The sequence below is a fragment of the Electrophorus electricus genome, chromosome 16, assembly GCF_041902795.1.
Source record: "Electrophorus electricus isolate QZ-2024a chromosome 16, ASM4190279v1, whole genome shotgun sequence".
Classification (NCBI taxonomy): Eukaryota; Metazoa; Chordata; class Actinopteri; order Gymnotiformes; family Gymnotidae; genus Electrophorus; species Electrophorus electricus.
The window spans coordinates 5,955,255-5,967,335 of record NC_137512.1 but is presented as its reverse complement, the minus strand read 5'-3'; the positions used below and the strand labels follow the sequence as shown (position 1 = coordinate 5,967,335).

General features: G+C 45.9%; 1 long non-coding RNA gene across 3 annotated transcripts in view; it reads left to right on the top strand.

Annotated features, from left to right (window-relative positions):
- LOC118242300 (uncharacterized) overlaps positions 1-12,081 on the top strand; it is a 55,937-nt gene that overhangs the window by 8,269 nt on the left and 35,587 nt on the right. The window contains exons 1-3 of one of the 3 annotated variants that reach the window (XR_004776749.2): positions 2,634-3,110; positions 8,562-8,712; positions 8,866-8,924. This is a non-coding gene — a long non-coding RNA (uncharacterized LOC118242300). Of the gene's footprint in view, positions 1-2,633; positions 3,111-4,238; positions 4,556-8,561; positions 8,713-8,865; positions 8,925-12,081 lie in introns of those variants that run through there. The other 2 variants (XR_014117669.1, XR_004776748.2) reach the window with 2 other exon arrangements.

Sequence of the window (12,081 nt, the reverse complement as noted above, 5' to 3'; positions counted from 1 at the left end):
TGCTGTGTGGATAGAGGGGGTTTGGTGGGTGGGGCTTAGATGCCTTAATTCATTATTAATCCCCTTCGCAGGCACAGAGGGGTCTGGCTGCTGCCGGCTCCTGCAGTCCTCGGCTGACCCTGCTTTGGGAGCTGGGCTCAGTCTGCAGCCCGCGCACCACACTCCCCAGGCCATACCAGCTGCGCTGGCCAGTTTTAATAGACTCTTCCCACTCCTCCCACTCTCTGACCGCAGCTTCTGTGCTCCACCCCCACCCCAACCCAAGCCCCACCCAGCCCAGTCCAGCCCTACCCACGCATCTGGACAATCTATAGTGCGAGGAAGCGATCAGGAAGCGAATCTGTGGGATGCAGAGATCCCTTGAAATGGCGTTATTGACATTTGACCTTAATGTTTTGGTATAAGGATGCAGTACTGTGGCCGCTCTCTTCCTGTCCTTTGATATTTTAGGTGCTGTTTTGATGGTTGACAATGCAGTGGTCACCAAAAAAAGCTATTGGCTTTGAAGTTGTCCTTAGTAGCTTTCCCTCGTAGTTTTTACACACTGCGTCAGAATTTTGTGATGCTGAAAGAGGGTAAAGCATGTCTCAGACACAGAAGGGAGAGTGTGTTGTGCTTTTATGATGAGCTCAATGTTTCAGTAAGATTAAGATTTTCTGTTTGGTTCTTTACATGCATGCAAGAGCATACATTCATTCTTAAAGCCGGATGTGCGACTGCATGTATATCTATAGACCCAGTGAATACCCTTGAACATTTTCCTTTCAAATAATTCTAAATCCTTTTAAGACTCATGACTGTGTTGAAGGGCATTTTAAATGAAGGACATTTTGATCCTGTTTGTGGGTACTTACAGTAAGCGTTTAAAGATCTGTGTGTGCGTGTGTGTCTTTCATCCTGGTCTCCTACCACTAGGGTGCACTGCCTGCCACGAGCCCCCATTTCACTCCATCCAATCACAGTGCTCCAACTGAATACCATGCATCCCCCCACCAATCCAAAGTAAAAAGAATTAAATGTACTCAGTTACACACAAGTGCACACACGCACGCGCACAGCCTGGTTTTGTCACATAAAATGAACATGCATAATCGTATTTCCGAGTAACGCCACGACACTCATAAATATGACTGACCCAGATAACAGTGTCAAAATATGCGACATGTATCGCAGTGTGATCCATGTCTCCATCCTCGCATGTATTTTTGTCTGGTACCCCCCCCCCCCCCCACCACTCTCTGAATGCTTGCCATGTGTGCTTTGGGAGAGAGCACCATGCTGGAGAGGCTGACTCCAAAGTGAAGCGCGGCTGCCTCTCCTCTGCGCTGGGGATTCTCTTACAGCTAGTTTGCCTAATGTGACACTCGCTCACATGTTCCACAGCCTTTTGATCTTTTGCTGTTTTCTTTGGCTTAGTGTGGTCACGGCATTGCAGGACTAACCACAGTTCATGGAAATGGTGGGATAAAATGCATTATTTTGCTAAACTACGATTAAAGAAGTGAGAGAAATGAAGGGTTTGTATATGCCCATTCATGTACAGACATCAAATGCATAAAATTTATATTAGTTTACGTTTCTGTAATATAGTATATATTTGTATAAATATGGTGTATAATATTTGTATACATTCATCCATAGTAATTGAAATATTTCACAAACTGTAACAGCAATGTGCAGAAAAAACAACAACACATTTTTAACAATTTTTACTCGGAGGGCGGAGTGGTGTGGGGGAGCTGCAGACACCACACCGTACCGCTGAACTCGGGTCAATCCCGGGAATACCCTGGCCTGGGCAGGAAATTGAAATATTGCGCCATATTGGCAGGCCGATGGCTATCTGTCACTGCCAGGCGGAGCCAGCAGAGACGCTCCGCAGATCAGAGCTGGAACGCTGGGGACCCAGGTTCAAAGGTTGAGAAGAATGAGAGAGCCCGGCTTCAGAAAGGGGATACAAGACCTTGCTGGGGGCAGATCCCTGTCCAACTCCCCTAACCATCTCCAGCCTCCAGCAACTCTCCACCTGTGAAAGAGAGAACAGTGAAGCAAAGTAAACGAACTACAGATAATGCTCACCCCCTTTTCTCAATCACGAGCTGCTACTAACAAAAACATTGTAAGCTATACAAAACCCCCCCCAAAACTATACACCTCAGCTGTTTCGTTTCATGAGCCGCTTTCAAAATTATTTATGCGACATCTTTTTATGCTGTATTCTTTAACATCAAGCTAACGCCATGCTTCCTGTTTCTCAGACATCACAAAAGAAGTAATTGAAAACTTTTCAACATAAGGAGAATGACCCAGGGTCAATATTTCTTTAAGTAATGTGCTGTACAGTTGTTTTAAAGCACTTTGTTGACAAAAAGCATAATGTCGCCAGCTGGCATTAAAAGGACTGCACTGGATAATTAGACTAGGTAAAACTACAGAAAACTGACTTACATTTGATAGAAAAGTTCAGTTTTTGCAATACTCTTAATTCCAAGAGATGTACTGACAGGAAATACAAATATAGTCCTTTTCCATTCAGTGTCAGTGACATGAATATTTATTTCTATACTTTTGAATTATGAGTGCACGAAAGCGTTATGAACACTTACATATCAAGTTTGACAATGGCAAAAGAGTGCCTCGTCCTCAGATTAAGCAGCACTCAGCTGTGGACATACTAACTGCACCAGAAATCCCACCAACATCAAAGGAAGGAACTGTTCACACCAGAATCGTGCGAAAGTGACTGCGACTCAGTGACAGAGGATGGACAAAGCAGAATGTTGCAGATCACCTTCATAGGCTGCTAGGCAGGATTCTGACCTCATGAAATATTACGTCCGGTTTTCTTTCTTTTTTTTTTTTAAACATTTTTTTGGGGATACCCAAACAGGAAATGACATCAACGGGCACGGGCCAAAACTAAAAATATGTCGTAGGACGGACAAGTCTGAGATGTCCCGGACTGGAGTGTGAGGTGGACGCATCCCAGATGGATGCTGAAGACAGGCGCTCGCTGACAGTGACGACATTCACCCGTCCAAGTTCAGCGCTGACGACACTTTTTCTTTTTTTTTTTTGTCTTATTCCAGATCAGCAACGTCAGCTCGCATGTAAGCCGAACAAACGCGTCCGACCGTGTAGTTTTACACCCAGGCGGCGCTTCTTCGTTGTCGCGGACAACCGGCTGTCTGCCAGTGACGGGAACTGGGAATTTCGAGCTCATCCGGTGGGGTTATCGCAGGCGCCGCTGTTTAAAAGTATTGGGCAGTGGGAAAAACCCACGAGCACCGGGGGAGACCGACGTGCTGACGTTTGGGTTTTAGATGGTTTTATACGGGTAGAACCGGGAGAAGCACGTCGTCTACACGTGTTTGTCCTGATGCACTTTTCTCGATTGCATCCTCATTGTGAATCGTGGGAATGTACCTGCAGTGATGAGCGCAAGAAGACGCCAGTAGGTGCAACGCGGTCTGAGCGCCTGCGACACGGACGCGCGAGCCAATCGAGTGCCGCGTGCTTGTCTGTTTAAGCGTGTTTGGGGTCACGTGTTGTTTGTTGACGCGCGTTCCCTCGGATAATTTAGAGATCACACATCGTTCTGTTGCGTGTGTCAAATATTGCCTCCAAATCGTATTTTTATGGTTACATCGTGTATCGACACATACAGGGATTATCTTAGTCATATCATTATATCATTATGTAACATACTGCGCATTACGCACGCACACACATGAATATGAACAGGTCAGATGGTAATCAAAGAGGAGTGAATATGTGCGTTGTATTTAATTTTATTCCCCTCATATTGGAAATGATTTCCTTTGATGTTATATAGGACACACACACACACACACACACACACACACACACACACACACACACACACACACACACACACACACACACACATATATATATATATATATATATATATATATATATATATATATATATATAACTGGCCTATATCCGGACTATTATATAGATATATAGCGGTTCCAACTTAACTGGCTAAAGATTTCTATTTAAAGTCAGTATGGCAAAAGGAACTCTGAGCCATTGGGTAAACCTCTTGCCTCGTTGCTTGCCTGTCTGTAGTGATAACTCTATTATTCATGCATGTGTGTAGACAGCACTGTTAATCTCTTGCCACACTGTAGTGCTTCCATCAGCGGCTTGTAAGCAGCTTGAGTATCTGTGTGCGCGCGCGTGTGTGTGTGTGTGCATGCATGCATGCATGCGTGCATGTGTCTGTGAGGAGTGCTCAGGTCTGAGCAGGCACTGGCCAGCAAGTCAGTCTGGCGGTGGGGGCGGTGTACCGCAGCCGTGCCGCGGGGGCTGGCGGTAATTAGGTGGGCGGGGCCGTTCGCCACGGCCGTATATTCAGTATGCTGAAAGGGCCTTGGGCAGGGGGTCTATTGACGGCAGACAGGTGCACTGGCGGAAGGCGTCGCGAGCTCGGGCAATCGAAACCAGAGCAGCAGCTCAGTGGCACCACGTCCACAACCCCCCCGCCGGTCACGGCAGGGGCCCTAACTGCGGGTTCAAATGGAAAGTAAGTTTGAGATCTACTCCTTGTCCATCTCTGTGAACAGCTTATGGGAAACAGCCGTGATCAGAACCGTAATCCTGCGTTGTAGTTACTTATGGGCAGCAGATAATCAGACACTGAACAGTCTCGTGAAGGGCTTCGTTTAGTGTTGCACTCCCTCTTTAAATTTGAGTTCATGCGGTTTCGAGCTGCAACGCTGTGTGGAAAACACATATTGGGGTGTTTTTTTCCTCTCTGCCCCGGCAGTTTCGCTTGAACTGGCTAATTCGAGTTACAGCCATTACAAATCCCATCGTCTTGGTGAGTAAGAGCCAGACAGGAGCATTGCTCTGAAAACTTGATTTTTTATTTAGCATTCCTCCGAGGTTTATGGCCAGGTGTTTAAAATTACGGGCAGGATATTTATTGGAAACTTCTGAAGGCAAAAACTTTTTTTTTTGTCTTTTGTTAACTTCTCAATTAGATGCACACAACCTAAACACATATGCCCTACACAGACACACACACACACACACACACACACACACACACTCACGCACACATACACTCACACACACACACACACACACACACACACACACACACACACACACACACACACACACACATCCCAAAAGTGTAACAATGAACCTCCATTCATTTACAGTACAATTTGGAAGCCAGATAAAATACCAGGCTGTCTTATGGCTCATCCACGCTTACCATTAGCTTAGAGCAGTGTGTGCAGTAGGCAGAGGAAGGGGAGTATTACTGACCTGTAATTATTAGGGCTTAACAAGGACCCATAATGCTTTGCACAAATCAAGGTACAGCCCTGCTCCAGGTCCTGATTGCATGTTGCTGGGCCAGAGATGTCAAGTGGGACACAGGGGAATGTGAAATCCTGGATAAGACCCCAAGCCCTGCGAACCAAGCAGCTCCTGTAATAAGGGATGGGGTTTGGGTGTGCTGAACACGCAGCCGCTGTGTGTGTGTGTCTGTGTGTGTGCGTGTGTGTGTGTGTGTGTCTGTGAAAGAGGGAAAGAGACTGTGTGTGTCTTTTGGGTGTGACTGAGAGCTTCTCTGTGACTGTTTTCCTTCCTAATCCTGGATTTTGGGTTGGGGGGTTGGTGTGAGCTCACAAAATTTAACAAGGTGAAATCAGTAGTCGGGTTAGGCATGGGGGCAGAACCAGGGCTTACCAAAAACAACTCTTTACATGTAAAGCCTAAAACATCTGCATTTGTCTTGTAACCGGGCCACGTAGATTCACCAGTGATAATATTTTGAGGGGCTAAAAAGCAAGCAATGTATCTGCTCTGGAAAAGTTGAATAAGACCAGTTATTAATGGACACAGGCTCTGAATGACTCCCGGGCTAACGTGGCTGTTAAACGCATTCCAGGTTTTGTGGAGGCCATTATTCCTGCTTCTTAATCACCAGCTCAACGTTTATAACCCCCGAAGCCTCAGTGTGTGGCTCGCGGAGACCACATGTGGGTATAGGCCGGGAAACGCCGGGCAGACCGGGGGAGGGGAACAGGCTCCCTTTGCCTTTAAAAGTAATGGCTTTAGCCAAATGCTTAAGGCACTGTGTCCATAACCAAACTGCACAGTGCCTGAACAGTAGTTTATGGCTTATTGGATATGATGGGAAGGACATTGGATGAAATACTGGGGCGCTTGTTACGGATAGTCTGGCTGTGATGGAGCTGGTTTCGGACAAGGGGTTATGGAGAGGACCTGTTTTTGACTGCTCTGGCGTGGCCAGGTATACTTTCTGCTCTTCCCTGGTTATAACTGAATCGTTCCCATTTCTCCTTAAGCAGTGTGAAAATAAACTGCTACGGGAATGCAGAATATTCCTGTTTTTTGGCACAGTTTCGGCTCATGTTTTTAGATGAACACATTCCCGGGGTACAGGGGTTTACCGCTTCTGCGAAGTCAGCACTCCCTGAAAATGCAAGCGGAAAGGCAGCCCAGCTCCAGAAGCCCAGGTGTTGAGCTCTCAAGCTTCAGCGCCTGTCATATTGGGAGAGGAGTCAGCAGTGGACGAACGGAAAGAAATGCCTGGCGTGGCCCATCAGTCAGTCTGCACCGAGGAGCTCTCCTTCAGGGGCGCTTGGCTGGGGGGCAGAGATGATGGAGAGGAATAATTATGCTTCCGTGATGTTTTTGTTTTATGATGGGCCCCGTTTGAAGTTTTCAATCAATCTTATTACCATAGAGCATGTTAGGAGGAGTCTGGCTGGAGGTGTGAAGTGTCTGCACTGTTTACATGGGGCCTAACAGCTGCACACTTGAGGGACCTTGGGAAAAAAAAAAACCCCAAACCCCCACCACCACCACCACCCCGCGCCGGTGTGACTGGCGACACACACCGTCAGCTGATGCCGTAATTCATGTGCTTCATCCGTGATCTCTGTGTGTGTGCCCGAGTGTGAATGTGTGTGTGTGTGTGTGTGTGTGTGTGTGCGCGTGTGTGGGTGTGGGTGTATGTGTGTGGTGGTGCGGGGGGGGTTCTTTTTCTCCTCCTGTTTACCCACTGCCTGATTGCCCCCTGAGGAGAGCAACAGCAATTATCACCTTGGAGGAATGTGGGACCCTTGTGTTAAATTCCCTTTGACCCCCCTGGAGGAGGAGGTCAGGGGGTGGTGCTCCCCCTGGAGGGCAGCATGCAGTCAGGGTTGGGTGGGGTGGGTGGGGTAGGTGGGGAGGGGGGCTGTGCCATGGATGGGTGCTTTTGTGGGTCTCTGCTCATGCTTATGGAAACCATGAATTTGCCACTGGTTTAGAGGTACAGGGCACTGGTTTAGTGGTACAGGGCACTGGTTTAGAGGTACAGGGCACTGGTTTAGAGGTACAGGGCACTGGTTTAGTGGTACAGGGCACTGGTTTAGAGGTACAGGGCACTGGTTTAGAGGTACAGGGCACTGGTTTAGAGGTACAGGGCACTGGTTTAGAGGTACAGGGCACTGGTTTAGAGGTACAGGGCACTGGTTTAGTGGTACAGGGCACTGGTTTAGAGGTACAGGGCACTGGTTTAGAGGTACAGGGCACTGGTTTAGAAGTACAGGACAGTGAAGCTGGCTGGCCCTCTCTGCAACGCAATTTTTCATGGTGCATTTGCAATGCAAATGCCTGCTTTGCCTGCTTAATTTGATCTGGGGAAGTGTAAGGGCAGGCCTCACACATTGACTGTAGACTGGAGAAGGTTAAAGCACACACCAGCTTTGAGACACACTAACACAATCATTGTGGGCTACATCCTTGGACTTCTATATTACTATTGCTAATGAATGCTATCCATACACCTAAAATAAATCTGGAATTTAACTCAGTAAACAAAAACTGATTATTTGACCTAGTTTAGCTTATTTATTTATTCATTCATTTATTTATTTTTATTTTTTGAAAATGAGTATTACTCCTCATGGGGACCAGGCAAATGTCTATGCACTGTCAAAATATTTGTCAAAAATCACTGTCAAAAGGCATTTGGTACCTAAATACACACACGCACACGCAAACACACACACACACACACACACACACACACAAAACCTTTGCCTTAATTTTATTTATTTTTTTACAGCAAATGTTTGTTTTAAGGATTTAAGATTTTTATTACCTTAATAAATTCAGTGAAACATTGGCACCTTTAGAAGCCTCTAACAGTTTTTATGTTGTTTGGTTGTGTCAAGATGTGCCTATTGCACATATATAAATCAGAGCTTCACAAGTAATAACTACACCATAAAGACTGGTAGTCGTGGCATCTGGTTTCTGATTGGTTCAGTCCAAAATAAAGCTGGCCCAGTTGTTGTATATTTGGGTTAAAGGATAGTTCATTCCTTTAATCATGGAGATTTTCAATACTTGTGTTACTACTGAATCAAATCAACAAGTAAGCAAACAAACAAACAAAAAAAAACCAAAACCTCACATGATCAAAGATTACCTAACATATGTTTTAATCAAACGATGTATTGCTTATGAAAATGTATATGTATATTATGTTTTGTCTCTAGTGCCTTTCAAAATATATGAGAGCTTTGATGAGAAGGAAACCATGGAAATTGTCTACATTCTGGAAGACTGTGCTAAGATACCGCAAATGCAGCCAATCAATCGTAAAAGGAAAGGATGTTTCAAGTTATCTTCATTTCCCTCAGTGCGCAGGTGAGGCCGGCGATTTTGCTGTGATAGATTTTACATTCTCAAACACTTATGATGGTCTGAAGGGGCAGGACTCATAGGACTCAGCAAGGCTGATCATATGCTGTTATTGTCAGATGTTGAGAAGTGATGGGCTTTTATGTTTTGTCTCCACAGTGGCTCACTCAGCTTGCCCACGCAAGACACATATCAAGTCTGTAGATGCTCCAGGCGAGGTAAGAAGCCATATCGATCCGTTCTATTGACGGAATCTGTTCCCTGTTTGCATGGCTCGGAGACGCTCAGCTTTCCTTATAGTCTGTACTTCCCCCCCCCCTATGAAGTAAAGGCAGCTGCACTTCATATTAGTGCTTTCATTTTGCTGCTCTGGATCCGTGTCGTGATGAGTGTGGTGTTGCGACCTTCCTGCTCACAGGCAGGACTGCAACTGTTAACGCCAGGCTCTGACCTCGGCCAGGCTCTGACCTCGGCCAGGCTCTGACCTCGGCCAGGCTCGGACCTCGGCCAGGCTCGGACCTCGGCCAGGCTCTGACCTCGGCCAGGCTCGGACCTCGGCCAGGCTCTGTGACCCTCCATTCCCTCAGTTGGGGTTCCTCAGTGGTTTGCATTCAACAGCGAGTCAGTCTTGGCCACCGCGTGAACGGGACGGCCCTGTGCACCGTGATAAAGTGAAGTTTCCTCACCATGCCATCGGGTCACCTCGCCACTTCCAGTTACTGCCAGTCCAAGACCGGCCTCCTCCGGACCGGGGGTGGGCGCCCACCCGGCCCAGTTCCGCAGGGCCTTCTACGCCGTGATTTATTTAACAACTCCAGGCCTACACCCTACCGACCGGGCCTGCAACGCACACATACACAGCCTTTCTCATGCCCAAAGGGCAATGCTGAGACTCTTAACAAAAGCCATACAGCCCAATATGGAACCCTCCAGAGTTGTGCTCACCAGCCCTCTATCCAAAGGGACTGAACCGTAGAAACTCCCGACCCAGCGTTACCATAGAAACTCCCCACAGTGCCCCCATCCTCCCTCGAAGCTCCGCCCATTTGCCAGCCTTTCTTGCTCGAAATCTTCATTGGCCTTTAATGACTTTGGGTAGTTGCGGTTTTAACTGCTTTCGTTCATTGTTAGATTACTGATGTTTCAGAATGTACTTGAGCAAAAAGAGAAAGAGGGCACAGGATTAGTGTCGGCAGCCAAAAGGCTCCAATCACTGGGCCTGTTACTGAAATTTGTGCGATTGGATGAACACGTCCCCTGCTAAAGCATTTGATGAGTCCAGACCTGGGCCTCGGGTGAAGTCACCATGGATAAATAACCCATCAGGCTTTCTGCATTCAGTGTGCACCATTATTTCTAATAATATGAGTAAAATTTCATCTGTGTATGTCTTGAGTCGTTTCACTTAACCTTAATGGACTGGTTCGTGTGCTGTTGCCATTTTTAAAAATTTTAGGACTTCAAAAAGCACAGCTGTTACTTCTGTAAAGACTTCTTCTTACTTTTGAAACAAGAATTACTTACAGATGTTGCGTAATACTTGACAGTATATCAGTGATCAATATATGAAGATCATTTTCAAAATGTAAAAACAAAATTTGAATGCAATAATCACATGCATTGTTCTACATAGTAATAGCTGTTTTCTGGTAGAGTGGGTTTAGATAGTTGACCCTTGTTTCATTAATGTTTCTTTAATGTCTCATTATTACTATTAAACTGTTCATAATTACATGAAATACTACTACTGTTAAATGCAAATGCTGACTCAGCACTGTGCGTTGTTTATACATAATCTTACATTTGTATTGAGATGAGTGAAGAATTTACCACAGTCATGACACTCATTTGAAAGATGAAAATATGAATTATACTAATTATACTTACAGTAATTGTAAATTAAACACATTATACAAAGAGCATAGATCTATAGGTTTATCATATAGGTCCAATATTACACTTTCATTTGCGCTGTAGCTTTTCACACACGGCTTTATGATGCATTTTTAACTCCCACTGCTTTTATAGATTTTATGATGGACGTTCTTCGAGCTTAAATCTTTGAACTCTAAAATATATCTTCATCTTCATCTTCTAAACCGCTTAATCCAATTCAGGGTGGCAGGGGACCGGAGCCTATCCCAGCATCACAGATGCGAGGCGGGAACTCTTAATATATATGATTTGCAAAGCATCTGACTGCAGCGTGTGAAAGGAATGAAAAGGAATGATGTAGTACAGTGGGCAGGCAGCAGACTGATATCAAAAATTCAAATCGCTTTCCTACTGACTGCATTTTTAGTCCTTATGACAATTTTACTTATGATCCTCATCACTGCTGGTTCTTACGAGTTGATGTTGAAAAGAAATCATGCAGTAGATACCATAGTGTTATAATCAGAGACACACGGTGCTGGACACTGGGAAATTCTCTTACTTGGAGTCACTAACTCAGGAATCTGCCTTGACTCTGCTGCCTCTCTCTGCATTATGGCTCGTCTACGCCCCCTAAACACACACACATAGACAGAGCACAGTGTGGAGCTCTAACCCTACACACACTTACACAAACAGAATCATGCATGCAAGCTCACACACTCAGGTCACAAGGAAAACAGTGCCAGGGAGATGGATAGTTCGAGAAGTAGCCAGAGAGCTCGAGAGATCACCAGAGGGAGAGAGTGGGTGAAGAAGATTTCTGAATGAACTCTGGAGTAGCTGGATCTCACTCCCAGATCTCCACACGGGAGACATTCCAGCCGTCTTATTTTCGAGAGTACAGCCGGCCTGCCAGTATAGATGAGGCTACCCATCAGTATTCTCTGGCCTGTACAACCCCTGTGTGCTCCAGTGCCCCAGCACGATGCAACACATCCCACTGTCCTGTGCTCGGCCTTACCCTTAAAGGAAACTTCCATCAAAACTGGCCTCGGTGAGGCACAACCCTGTAAGCTGGAGAAACAGACCACCATAAATTCATTCCATACAGGATTTATTTCTCATTTGCCAAAATGTCCTTTAAAATGTTTTTTTTTTTAGCTTTGGCATATTCCCCACCCCCACACCTCATTGTTGCCATTCTTTCCTGAAGGCCCATAGCTCATGGTTACGAGTTAGTGAAATCCATCTTTTCTCATGGTTTTGTATTATAACCATTTGAATAAGATTCATGTACATCATCATGCATCCTAGCATGACCCTGGGTTTCACTGTGGGAGCGGGCTAGAACTCCTCAGACCTTCAACTCTTCAGGTTTCAGCATCGCCTCAGACGCGCACGGTTTGTAAAACACAGAGGCATCGCCCCTTAGAGACGGGCCGGGGATCCCGAGATCAAATCCATTACGGAAAAGCAATACAAACACATGCCGGGGAA